At 45.9% G+C, this 13,154-nt stretch overlaps 1 protein-coding gene and 1 long non-coding RNA gene across 7 annotated transcripts in view; one reads left to right on the top strand and one right to left on the bottom strand.

The window, feature by feature from the left end:
- The window catches only part of LOC111854311 (semaphorin-6D), a 100,296-nt gene that overhangs the window by 78,074 nt on the left and 9,068 nt on the right, over window positions 1-13,154 (bottom strand). For 4 of the 5 annotated variants that reach the window (XM_072705423.1, XM_072705427.1, XM_072705426.1 and 1 more), the window contains exon 2: window positions 5,690-5,815. The gene's annotated coding sequence lies outside the window, so the exon portion shown is untranslated. Of the gene's footprint in view, window positions 1-5,689; window positions 5,816-8,531; window positions 8,778-13,154 lie in introns of those variants that run through there. The other variant, XM_072705424.1, reaches the window with a different exon arrangement.
- Window positions 8,545-11,456, top strand: LOC111860675 (uncharacterized). Of its 2 annotated transcripts, XR_002842077.2 has the most exons (3): window positions 8,545-8,656; window positions 8,771-10,178; window positions 11,146-11,456. It is a non-coding gene; the product is annotated as an uncharacterized lncRNA (long non-coding RNA). The 2 variants fall into 2 exon arrangements; XR_002842076.2 differs by having other exon boundaries at window positions 8,771-11,456.

The following is a 13,154-nucleotide window of genomic DNA, read 5'->3' as shown; positions in this document are numbered from 1 at the left end:
AAACGCACGATAAAAACAGCCGCATCCTTATGAATGTTGTTAACATTTCTTTTCTGTCATGGTGAATAACCATCATGCAGAATTGTGCTTTTCATAAAACTGGCTCCGAATCTCAATCATAATATGATTTTGTTTATTTAATCTTTTTTGACAAAGAAACAACTGCGACAGCCCATTTACAATACGTTTCAAACAAGGAGCAGAGCTGCTCTGATTTTCAGTGGTGGGAGGGGGTCCCCGTTTGCAGGAGGGACTGTCCATTCGCTTCCCGCAGCGTCACGAGCTTTGATTGCAGGACTCGGAGGTGGCACAGCTCAAAACCAATCAGAGTCTGGTGGTTTGCTGCTGTTCGCAGTGCCGGGCGCATGCTGATTACCCTCATCACCATAGAAGGTAGGTAATTTTTTTGGTGTAAATACTCAATTTTTGTCAGCCGCTGCTAAATAGCCACCAGCATGTGGCATCAGAAAAACACGTAGAAGTCGAGTGAAACGGAACACAATGGGCCTACCCATAGCACGAGTCCATAGCCCCAAGCATAATCCGATTTCACCTCATGCACACGTTTCATGGAAACTTTACTCCAAGTGCAAAATGAATTATGAGCTGCTTTTCATCCTCTACCTGTAGGCTTATCGTGTCAAACTAATAATAAAAATAAAAGGCCCAAGATTCTCCAACTTTTAAAGGCAGCCTTTCCGTTCTCAAGCAGCAGGACGTGCTTTCAAACTGACTGTGTCGCATTTGCTCTCGGCTAATTCAAGCCGACGGTTAACGGAAAGAGAATGAAGCACGTGGTCGGCTGCTCAGAGCTCCTACATGCCTGCTGACGAACCCAGAATTCCCCTCGAAGTTTCCCACAAAGGCAGGGGGGCTAAGGATTCAGGTGGAGAGCCAAGCAGTGACCCTTTTCTGTTAAACGTGGGTGAAACATCAAGCGATCTGCCATTGTTTCCTCCTTGGTCTTTCTCTAGGACCAGGAATGCTTCAGAAACTGCGGTGAATCCTGTGGATGTTCGTCGTGTGCTGACGACTTGGGGATTGTTAACGAGCTAAAACTTGCTATTATTTTTTATTTATTAAGCCAGCAGACAGAACTGCCCAAGCCTGAACGGCTCCCCAGAATCCAATTTGAAAGCAAAAGAACTGTGGTGTCCTCAGCATCTGATGCGAGTACGACTAATAAACATTCGGAGAGACCTGCATCGGAAGCTTTACCCTTGATTTTAACAACAATTTCTTTTAGCAGATTCTGGTCCATAAGGACGTTTAGTATCTTTATTGCTGTTGGCTGTATACAGTAAGATACACAAACTTTATTTCTTGTCCCTGTCGAGCAGGAGCTTGACTGATCGTCTACTAGCTTGATGTGCCCTCCGTTATGATGCTGTCTGCAGTCAGACACAACTTTTCAAACCATGTTATGGAGTTTATTTGGCGATAAATGGCAGCAAGTCAACACAAAGCATGATGAGAGCCTAAAACACTCCCCCCCCAGCACCAACGGCAGGTAGTACGCAAAACAGACGAGGAGACGTCATCAAGAGTGAGACAAACAGGGGTCGGCCAGCCCTCGGAACGTGAAACTGCACATAATTGCTGAATGTGGTTCAACATCACTAATCAGGGAAACCAATTCCATAGCTAAGCAAGAGAGAACTCTAAACAAACAATTAGATTGGCAAACAATATTATATTGTGACAGGTGACAGAGGGCAGCATGGCAACCGCAGGGCGTGATACCAGCCCCTTCATTAATTATCCTCGACTGAGCTGCTAACTGAACATGACTGAACCCACGCTAGATATATATGAGCCAAAACATTATGACCATCCCCATACGAAGGGAATAATGCTGGCTATCTAGTACAAATGGTGTTGGAATATATTAGACGGTAAGTTAAAATTCTGTTCTCATAGTCGACAAGTTGAATGCAGAAGAAATGGGAAGGAATAAAGACCTGAGTGACAGTAGCCAAATAATAGCTAGACACCTGGGTCAGTGCATCTCCCAATCAGCAAGTGCTGTGGGGAGCTCACAGTCAGCTGTGGGGAGCTCACAGTCAGCTGTGGGGTGCTCACAGTCAGCTGTGGGGAGCTCACAGTCAGCTGTGGGGTGCTCACAGTCAGCTGTGGGGAGTATCGACTGAGAGCGGACTGAGGAGAGAAAAGCCACATCTGTTATTATAATAAATTAAGTTTTATTGATTGTAAAATTGATTGTTTCACAGCAAAATAAAAAAAAACAAATTTAGCAAAAATGTATTAGTAATTTATTTAATTTTTATTTGCGAATGGTCACAAATTTTTTTAATTTTTAAAAAGCCCATAGCTATTTATCAATTCACCTAAAAGGAAAAAAATAATAGCAGCGAGAGACGTGAATACGGTTTGACGTAATGGCTCAAGCCATTTCACCGACAGCTCGACAGGGCGGCATTCGTTAGGAGCCCGGCCCGGTGTGGAACCGGGATCAGAGATTGAAACCACAGGTTTAAACCGCGTCGACGCCACATTCCGCCAATCTGCCCATCTGCACACGCCATGTGCTGACAGGGCTGCTCTACATATACACACATCAAACTGCTCCAATTCCAGCGCACTCAGAAGGCCAAAATTACGATAAGGAGGCGTCCCCCGGAAAATGACAAACTGAGGTTGGCCGCAAGGCTCATTACCTCAAACTCCCCATTGCAGGTTTGCAGATGGAACGTGGGCTTCCAGACTCTTCCGGAGCTTCTGACACCATCCACAGGAAAACTCCTTTAAAAACCAGCTAACTATTCCCTGCTCACTTCCAGTGCTGACTTTATACGAGCTATAAAACCCTACATCTGTTAGCGCCACATACGTGATTCTCTGGATTTTATGGCACAGTTGTGTTCCTGGGTCTCCTATTTGCAGATCTTTAAAATCCCGGCCACATTAGTTTAAGAGGTGACAGATTATTGTCCGCATGTGTGACGCATTATTCCACAGATGCCGGTCTGAACTGCGGACCAGGCCATGTTTTTTTTTCTCTCTTCCAGATACCGATGTGGATTAGCAGGCATTTATGCTATTTTCAAATGTGAATAAGGATAATGGACAAATGACCTTTTGTCCTCTCCCTGGACCCACAGATTGTTTTTAAAGCAGCTAACTAGCATTAAGCTAATTAGAACGCTTAAAAGGCTGTGGTGAAACTCATTATGTAGCTTTAGTGGATGTTTTAACTGCTAATTCTGAAGATGTTCTATCTCGTCCTTCAATGTAAACATTACACGGGTCACGATGCCCCTGGTCACGTTACGAGACCAGGCAGATCCTAAGAGGTCAAGTGCTGAATAGTGAATAAACTAAAAAACTTGTTTAACTTCAGGCAACACTTCAGGGCTATGGTGACATTGGCTCAGTGGGTTAGACGTCTGGGCCTGAGATCAGAAGGTCACTGGGTCCAATCCTGTCCTCACTGCATAGTCACATGACATCTGGGCCCTTGAGCAAGGCCCTTAACCCATCCCTCAAAATGCTCCAGGGGTTGCATCTAAATAGCAGACCCCAAGCTTTACTTTTGTGTGTGTTTCAAATGAGAGCATGATGGGATATATGTAAATAAGCACTCCATTGTAACTGTACTTGTAAAAATGAAGCATCATCGTAAACTATTACTTGCCATTTTCACTAAATTCCCATTTTTCCAAGAGCTCTTAACTTTTGAACTAACAACAAAAACGGGATACCTAATTTTCCATCCCTATAAGGAAGCCTTCAGTCGACACTGAAATGTTTGCTAAGTAATCATAAAAGTAATTAAGCGTTCTGCAGAGTAAAGGGCGTAGCGCAGATGGGGGAGATCAGGACGACGCGGAGCCCTGTGCGTAACGCGGCCGCTCGCTGACGCACTCAGCCGCGCAGGGCGCCCCTCCTACGTGTGGAAACGTGTGTGCAGAATCTCTCTTTAAGCGCCCGGTGTTTTAATTGTTCCTGTCTGTTACGACTGAGCCTCGGGGGAGGGGGGGAAATGGGGGGTTACGGCGGTGCGAGAGCAGCAGAGCACAGCTCCCGGGTACACACGCTTCAGGAAGCATAATAAAGCATCTCTTTATCTCTCCTGGGGATCTGCTCACCCCAATTACGTGCCTGACATTTCTCTCTCTGTCTCTCCTTGCTGGGGCTGGGATCACACGGAAAAAGTGGGCGGGGCTCAGAGGTCTGCTGATGAATACCTGCTTTCTCCCTCGTTTCAGATGCAGTTGGGGCAAGAGTGAGGTGTGCTTGAGAATCGTCAGATTGACAGAAATTTCACTTCACACAAATCATGCTGTTACCTAACCTAGGCAAGCCGTCACATGGTTTGTTCATTTTTAGGTTATACCGGTACCTGGATATGCCAAAAATACAATTAAGTCATCACGAAGACATTCAGAAACAACTCTAAAATGGGTATGTGACATGCAGGTTATATTAAAGTGGGGGTTATCCTTCAAAATCTAAGGAAATACAGGCAAATGACCATCAGAGACAGAACTTTAAAATGATGAGTCATCACTGGGAACTCAGGACGGAAAGCAATGAGTAGCCAAATTATGCATAGATGATATGATCTGACTTGGGAATTAGGAAGCGCAATGCTTTCACAATCGGCTGTCAGTGTTACACCTTGGCTCTGTCTTTCACTGCCCTGAAGTCTTTCCCCCGAAATCCCCAGGAACTGTCAATCACGACTGACAGCGCTGGATCGCAAGGCCCAGTGAGGCTGCGATTCTACATTCTCACCATACCGAGGCGAAAATCTTTGCCAGGCATGTTTGGTCACGTGACTACAAAAAGGCTTAGGAGCTTCTACTTGTTTTTAGAAGGAGAGGCATGAAGTGTCACTCGTGAGGTTTTCACCTAAGCCTTAGGCCTGACAGGAATTTGGTGTGAAGCCAGGCTAGATTTTATGAAAATAAACAAGACCGCGGTAAGCAGCAGAAACTGTGAAGGTCCGTACCGTGCTTGTTCCTCTTTAAGAGTGCTCATCCCTGAGAAGAGCTTAGGGAAACTTGGAAGAATCTGACTCCTAAGTAGAATCCATTAATAACGCTGTCACTATGTGCTCCTAAAATAACCCAGGAGAGCTTCTGCTATATCGATCTCCAGGAACAAGCCACCCCCCCAACTCCCAGCCAGCTTGCTTCATCTTGGAGCTCCCAAACCATATGCCATTAAATTTGTTGTGGAAACACATTTCGCATTAAGTCGGTGAAAATGGACCTGGGGAGAGCTTTAATATTCTCGACATGGGAGGCCCCATTTCCCCGAGTGGCGCTGATGTCACCTGTAAGCTCGGGGGCAGCCTAGCAGAGGCAGGGTCCTCCTCCTCTTCCTCCACTGTTTGCATAACAATCACGTGGTGCAAACTGGGCCCATATCCGCTTATACAGCAAAAAACCCCACAGAAGTCCATTGCGTACCAGCCTCAGAGCAACGGCACCTACCTACGCAACTAGCCGTTGAGCGTTACTTTCAAAAGATGCAGAATTTGCATACCAGTCTAATATTAGATAATAATTCTGTGTCATCCTTGGCCTGGACTCTGATACAACACATTTTTAAATGAGAGATTGTTTTAAAAAGGCAGACCAGGCATATTTTCATCGAACTCCCTTTCCTGCAGTCGAAGCCGTTGATGCCGGCGACCCTCTCACTATCTGTAGCACCTTACTTGTGCTTCTCCGGCACCCAACGGCAAGGCTTCCGACAGCAGGCAGTTACGGGATGGGGGTTGGGGACGTCACCCAGGCAGACGGGCAAGGGACACCTCCCGGGCATCCAAAATCCCAGGACCAATCTGTGGAAAGGAGACAGAAAAAAAAACAAACAATTACATTTGGCAAAATGAAACAGAGACGGTTGTAGGCTATGTAGCTTTGTAGACTTAACCCCATTCTTGAGAAGTGGTTTGTTGTATAAAGGAGCCAATTCCAGAAAGTTCTACAAGCGGGGGCCCCTGGCCCTCTACTGACAGCAGTGGTTAATCGGCTTTGCGACTGACAGAAACTTCCCAGCACAACAGTTCACATTAAAGGCTCAATTTACGAGTGTCCCTTGCTGATTATCTTACAACGGTCCCAGAGACACAATTTTTATCTACACATCCTACCCCAGGGTGGGGCTTTTACGGGCCCCCGCTGCTCTGTTCAGGCAGGAGCTGTCGCTAACGGCTAGGGGCCCCGGCGCAGAAGCACACCGTCGTTCAGCCCGTAAACGGTACCCTGCTGTTTACTCTGCAGAACTACAAATAGTTGCAAACAGGAACCTCGCAGTCCAAACTGCCAGCTCTGTTAAGTGCAATAAACATCCGTCTGTCGTTCGAGGAAAAGTGTTCCATCTGAAGCCCCCGCTTTCGCCCAATGTTTGGAGCAGCTTTCTATCGGAGTTCCCAACTACTGAAGTACTGGTTCACATCCAGTTCTCTAGCAGTAAAGAAAATGCTTCAAACCATCGCTTTCTCCTCAGGCTGATTTGCTCCGGCGCGATGCGGGAGACCGCAAATGGCATCAAAAGATAAAGAGCCTACGAGTATCTTACTGGGACGGAGTCCCAGTGTTTGCATTCTGAGAATGAGCGTTCCTGATTTCCAGCCCGACGAGTTTAAGCAGTTTGTTAAGTGTAGCTAGCTGGAAAAATATCTAATTTTCTTTGGCTTATCAGAGACCAGGGCTAGCTGGTGGACCAAATGATGGATAAGCTCAAGATCGTGACCAGGAAGACTGCAGAACCCACACGAACACCTGAACTGAACTGAACTCTGGCAATACATCCTCTCCTCATTTAATGATGAAGTTCCATTCCAATGACTAGGTCGTTAAGCATGATGGTTGCTAACTGAAAATCACGGTAACTTAGTTGAGACCGCTACTATGCTTACGATTTTAGTGCAGCCTTCCATAATCAATTTGTTTTATCATTCATAAAGTGGACATTTTTAACAACATTTAGTACATTCTGCTTCAAAGATCTCACTCACGCTGATGTGCGTAGTTGCCACGTGTACGAAATTTGGTCGTATTTATATTACCGTAGCATTTACGAATGGTTGCTAACTGAGGTAATCGTTAAACAAGTAGTGGTCGCACAGATCATACGACACGACTTGTGTTCGTGCTTCACCACGCCGAAGTGCATGCATCGTTATTTAAAAGATGGCCCATCGACTATGACTGCCGACCACTTGTCTGCAGCTTCTGAAAGATGTAGTTGCCATCAGTGGTACATCATTTTCCAAAACAAGACACCTTCAGGTCTTTTACAGATCCCCCCCCCCCCCCCCCCCTTAACACTCAGTGGTGTTTCTCTTGTGGTTTATGAGGGCAAAGAAAATAACGTCTGCAAAACATGACAACGCTCATTTTTCCTTTGGCCTGCTCAAAAATAACACACGTCATGGATGGCTGGGCCCGGGCCTTCATTGGAGGGCACCTTGTTTTAGCTGTCAACAAAGAATGTCAACATTAGCCCGGCTGGGTGGCCGAATTTTTGACTCAGTATTAATTCAGATCTTTCCCCCGGAGCATTAAGCTTGCCCGCTGCGCCTAAATTCAGCAGAAACCCAAGATAACCACTGCCCCTTCCCCCCTTCTCCAAGCGAGACCGGCCTGCAGGGAAGATAAAAGAGGGGTCAGCCAAAGTAGCCCAAGTTACCACATCTTCCCAAATCAGGTCTCTGTTAAACACTCATGTGCAGGACCAATCTGCAAGGAGTCAAAACTCTGGAACCAGCCAGAAACACGAATAATGAACACGGACTCTCCAGGTCTTCCTGGTGGATATCCTGGCAGCTAAATCTTACAGTCTGGTAGCTTCAGGTAGACTTCCTTCTTTTTTCATCACACATGAAAAAATCATTCTGCTATGCTTGAACGACTTGGAGACTCAAAGAGAGAGAAAAACGTACCGCTTGGACTGTACTGCCTATATGGACCAAAGGGACGTTTCAGGGTGAATTGTATTATCTAGATTGTCTCCTGCTTTTCGTCTGTAAAAAGAATCTTTGCTGTAGAAGGTCTGTTTGCCAGTATTTCTACAAAGGATACTACTGGGAATACTGAGAATACTGTTTCTAGAATAATTTTGCAGGATACGTGTGGCAGAGACTGCAGGGAAAATCAGACGCATTCAGGGACTGCATGACGTTCCTGACATTAAGTAAGAGACGTGGTAAATCAGGACTGCACATTAATAAACTACCTTATTAGCATAAATCAAGGTTTGATTGGAAAAGCAGGGGGAAAGGACCTTTAAATAATCCTGAAGATGTTGTTCAGAGTTTCTGTGTGAGTTGGCTTCAAAAATCTGGATTTCAGCATTTTATTAAGCTTTTAACTGTGTACAAACGGGGAATTCTCATCAAAAGAGCCTTTCTCACTTTTCATAAATGGAAAACAAGCTCCTAATATTTACGCAGACTTTGCATAAATCCATAAATCATCCATTCATATGGCACAGGAAAACACACACAGACGCAGACACACACTCAAAAACACGAAATAAAACCTCCTATGTACCTAAGGATCCGGACCTGAATTCGGGTCCTGAAACGGTTTCGTCTTGCGAGTCGATCTCTGCCAAAGTCATAAACCCGATAGCGATATGGTTCCAGTCTGACGATCCAGCGGGTTCTACCATCAAGGTATGTTCAGTACGGCCAGGCTCCCCGTCCATAGCGATGGAGTAGCAAACAATAAATACTTAATCACGAGGTGTAAGGTTTACTTTATCAGAAGTTCACATTTTCCCTTTTAAGCAAAGTGTCTTCAGCTCCAGCTGACCCCGAGCTACACTGGCGACACGGATGAGACCGGAAGGTTCCAGAATGCCAAGACAGGATTCCAGGTGACATTTTGACACGCTGTTTACAACACAAAACAGCTCGCTAGTGATGCTAAAAAGAGCTGACCTATTCAGCAGAGGCTAATATGCAGGGGGGGTCGGGGGAGGTCAGTCTGGATCAGGCCGCTGCTTAAATGCTTTATAGACGGTTTTGGTCTCCCCCCCCCCCCCCCAGACACTGCAAACAAGGAAGCATGCCATGGAAACATCTGCTTCCGATGATACACAGTGGAAAATAAGTCAGAACACGTACTTTGTTCATAAAGCACAGTTCTGATGCTGCTGTATGAACTTGCACAATCAGAACTGCACGCAGCCAGCCTGTCTGCACATAGCCAGCTTGTCTGCGCAGTGAGAAACTCATTTGACATTATGGCTCGTCAATCAATCGTTGTTAAAGCATAAAAATGCAAAAACCCTTTTGTTGCTATAGCTCACAGGTGGCTCTGTCTCCTTGACATCACTGGCAGGACCCACAAATAACGCATGCGTTAACCATTTACTCTCTGGCTCTTAGCGCTGTTTGGCTAGACCAGGGGTGGCGAACGGAACATGATCCATGGAGAGCCAGTGCGGGTTTTTGGGATGACCTCTCAATCAGCCAATAACAGTGGGTCCCCCAGACTAGAGTCGAGAACCACTGTTTTATTATTGGCTGATTGAGTCGTCATCCCAAAATACCGCACCAGCTCTCCATGGATCAGGTTCGCCACCCCTGGGCTAGATGGTGTCTAAAGCCTTCCCACCAAAGACTAATAATGCTTGCTGAGCTCAGATTGGGTGCAATTGTTCACTGGCAGAACACTTAGGGTTGATCTGTTAATTAGGGTAAAAGGCTCCCAGGTTGGGCTTTGATATGTTTTTATTAGGGGAAAGATGTATCAATATTAGTTATTCATCTACATGGCAATGGTGGTCCATAAACTCTGTCTCCGCTGGTGCCCCATCCAATCAGAATGCCTCTTTTCCTCATGTGGGTTCCTGGTGTTGCCATTGTGAGATCATCAGTGATCACATGACTTGGTTTTTTATAATCAAAGGGGGTGACACTGGAGCTAGCTGGGTATCTGTCCCTTATTTCACCCCTTGTAGAATTTTAGAAATTCCATGACATTTGAATTCCATCATCGTCTTTGCACAATAAGGTTTGGATATTGCAGGAAGACAAGATTTAAGTGTAAGGTGTCTATGTGCCACATCCTCTCTGGAGCCCACGCCGGCTTACACCGGCGCTCGCTCCCGTCACTTTCGCACCGAGCAGAGGCTTGTAAACCAACGGAAGACCCCAAACACAGGGGGGCATCACTGAAGATAATTCAAAGGTAGGTGGTAGCTAACCTTTCATGCAGTCATACCGTCCACCCCTGGGCTAATTTTCTCCGCAAGAATGAAAAATACCCAAAACACTTCAAAATATCCGAAAAACTGCGGTATTCCCTGTTACCGTAACACTGCCCAAGCCTACCCAAAGGGTCATGCCAGACCGATTCCCATTAGCGGTCACAGTTAGCATTGCTAGCCCGCCAAAGGAAGCACAGATGATGATGTTAGCATTATTACACCTGCCTAAAGAATGGAGGATCACAACAGCGTAGAAATTACACAAAACCACCACAGACTATACTCTGCTGGTGTTAAGGAGTTAATAACGTCAGTGGGGGAAATGGCCCCGATGTGGCTCTACATTCACCTCCAAGTCGGGTTCCAGGAGCATTTCTGCGGCCGACAGCGGCTTCTGAATGAAGCCCATAATAATCAGATGGGAGGAAGGACTGGCAGAGTGTTATTTCTACCAATAGTGAATTTTGTATAATAACCAGTCTTAGCGCAGAGGAAATCTGATTAGCAATTCCCCGGTATGGGTATTATCATGCTAATCTGGATATATAAAAGATCTCTGTTGAATACAGAATACAATACTGGTGGGCAAATCAGGATCCAGTTAACTCAATAAAGGCAGTAAAGCAGGCTCTGTCAAGCAGACATTTTGTTTTCAGCAACATATATATATATATATATATATATATATACACACACACACACACACACACATATATACAAAAGGATAATTAACCCCTGCCCTTGTGAAATGTCTTTGGATGTATGTCTCTCCTCTAATCCAGTGTTTCGCAAACTGCTTTTCAGGGACCCTGAGACAGCCCATGTTTTTGCTCCCTCCCAGCTCCCTACCGGAAGCAAAAAAACATGGACTGTCTGCAGGTCCCCAAGGATCAGATTGGGAAACACTACTCTAATCCATATATTGATCCTTGGTTTTGTTTCTTGCAGTGAGCTGGACAGGTTCAACGATGGCACCGAGCGTTCCATGAAACTTAACACCATTCTACTGATGAACCTATTCATCGTCCCTGCAAACAGCTCGTGTGTCAAGATGGACCAGTTCCCAAGGCGATGCCTCCTGACTGGACTCAATTCTTCAGAAATACATCTAAAAATCAGTAAAATCACGAGTTGGTTTATATGAAAGTGTATTAAAGGGTAATAAAAATAGAAAGCATGTGTACTGGCAGGCTACAGGTTTGCCACAGAGCTACTATCAGAAGTGAAGTAGTGACAAAATACAAGCTCCAGAAAACAGCCAGCATGTGACCCCGTCTCTTTCTGTAGAAACCACAGCTTCACAAAGCGGATTTTAACATCAAGTCCGTCTGGGCTGGTTCTCCAGCAGCCGCTGACGTCTCTGGCTGATAACAGTCTACGTGTGAGATGTGGTGGCGAGGGGTGAACTCCAGCGGTTTCACACTTATTCATACCAAAAAGTTTTTTTTTTTATTACATACAAGCATCACTCATAATCGAGCCCCAAATCCAAAACAGCCTGAGCCAGAGAAATAATGCGAAAAAGAGGTGCAGAAAAATGAGAATTGAATGCGAGCTCCTGGTCACGTCGTCGGAGGGAGCACAGCTGCGCGATTGGCGAGGATCTCCCTGTCGGGGCCCGTCAGACCGCCGGCGGGGAGCCGTATACAGAGGCTGAGGCGCAATCAAAGCCAAGATCCCAGCATGCAGGATGCAGAGGCGGCCCACAGATATATGTGTGGTCTGAGCAGATGCTAGCGCCCCCTGGAGTTGTGGAGGTGTCACTGCTGCCCTGCTTGTGGACGGAGCAGTGAGGGGTTACAAATGACAGCCCAGTTATCCCAAGACGGCACAGATGAATCCGCATTTGGATAAACTCAAACAGCAGAGGTCGGCATAAGTGCCCTGGATGAGTTGGCATGATCTTACGGTAAAGGCAACTTAGCGCAGCCAAGCTAACTATTTGGTGTCGTCTTCCCTGCCCACTAGTCCCGACTCCTGACCTTAACTTCTAGTGTGACTGACAGTTTTAAAAATAACCCATGTGCTCGGACATAGCAGAAATTCAAGTAAAGGGAAGATAGAACCAGCACCTGAACTCAACCCATTGCCCCTCCCCTCACAAGAAACGCCTCCTGCAAATTCAAGTGGCCAGAAGTTTGGCCCCGCCCACTCATGGGATGGCCATCCCTGTCACTTACTCTCCACTGCCTTGCGTGCAGAGTGTGGATATCAGTGATCCCCACGCCTAAGATTTCAGTCACTTGATTGAAGAAGATCACTGTTTCTGGAGAGCGCCTGGGAAACTGGAGGGAGGAATTGGAACACAAAGCGGACCGTAAAACTATTTTACAGCCTGCAGGTTCCGCTGGCACTGTGTACACCAACTCAATCACAGCCTCAAATAGAAGCTTTCATTGGAAACCAGCTAAAGTGCTTTGTTTAAAGGGCTGACAGATCGCTACAGTTTCTTTGGAATTTTAACTGAAAAGTATGAAGCATTCACACATGATGAAATGGCTTCTGGCAGCAGCGTTAAAATTCCCTGCTCCTTTCATAAAGAAAACCAAACTCCCCGAATGATTTAGGCAAGGCAATGCAGTCATCACCATCTAATATTATAATCACAATACCACAAGCATAAACATTTAGAATGTCGCCATGATCTAGAAGAACGTAACACCTCCAAACTGCAGCCTTTGCCTGATCTTCCAGGGGCTAGTTTACGCAAATCTGTTGATGGCAAAGGAACGCTGGACTGAATCCAAACAAAGCACGCCTTCCACTTCGTAAATTTCTTAAAATACCCCTTTCTGTGGTTAAAGGGCTGAATGGAGTGGGGTTCATCAGCATGATGTATCTTGAGCTCTCAGTAAATCCTGAATTTGCTGAGGTGACTTAAAAGCTACACAACTTTGCTCTCTCTTTCTCCCCCTCTCTCCTCCTTCTCTCTCTCTGCCTCCTCTATCATCTCTATC

This window comes from Paramormyrops kingsleyae, chromosome 23 (genome assembly GCF_048594095.1).
Source record: "Paramormyrops kingsleyae isolate MSU_618 chromosome 23, PKINGS_0.4, whole genome shotgun sequence".
NCBI lineage: Eukaryota > Metazoa > Chordata > Actinopteri > Osteoglossiformes > Mormyridae > Paramormyrops > Paramormyrops kingsleyae.
This window is presented reverse-complemented; position numbering and strand designations above follow the sequence as displayed.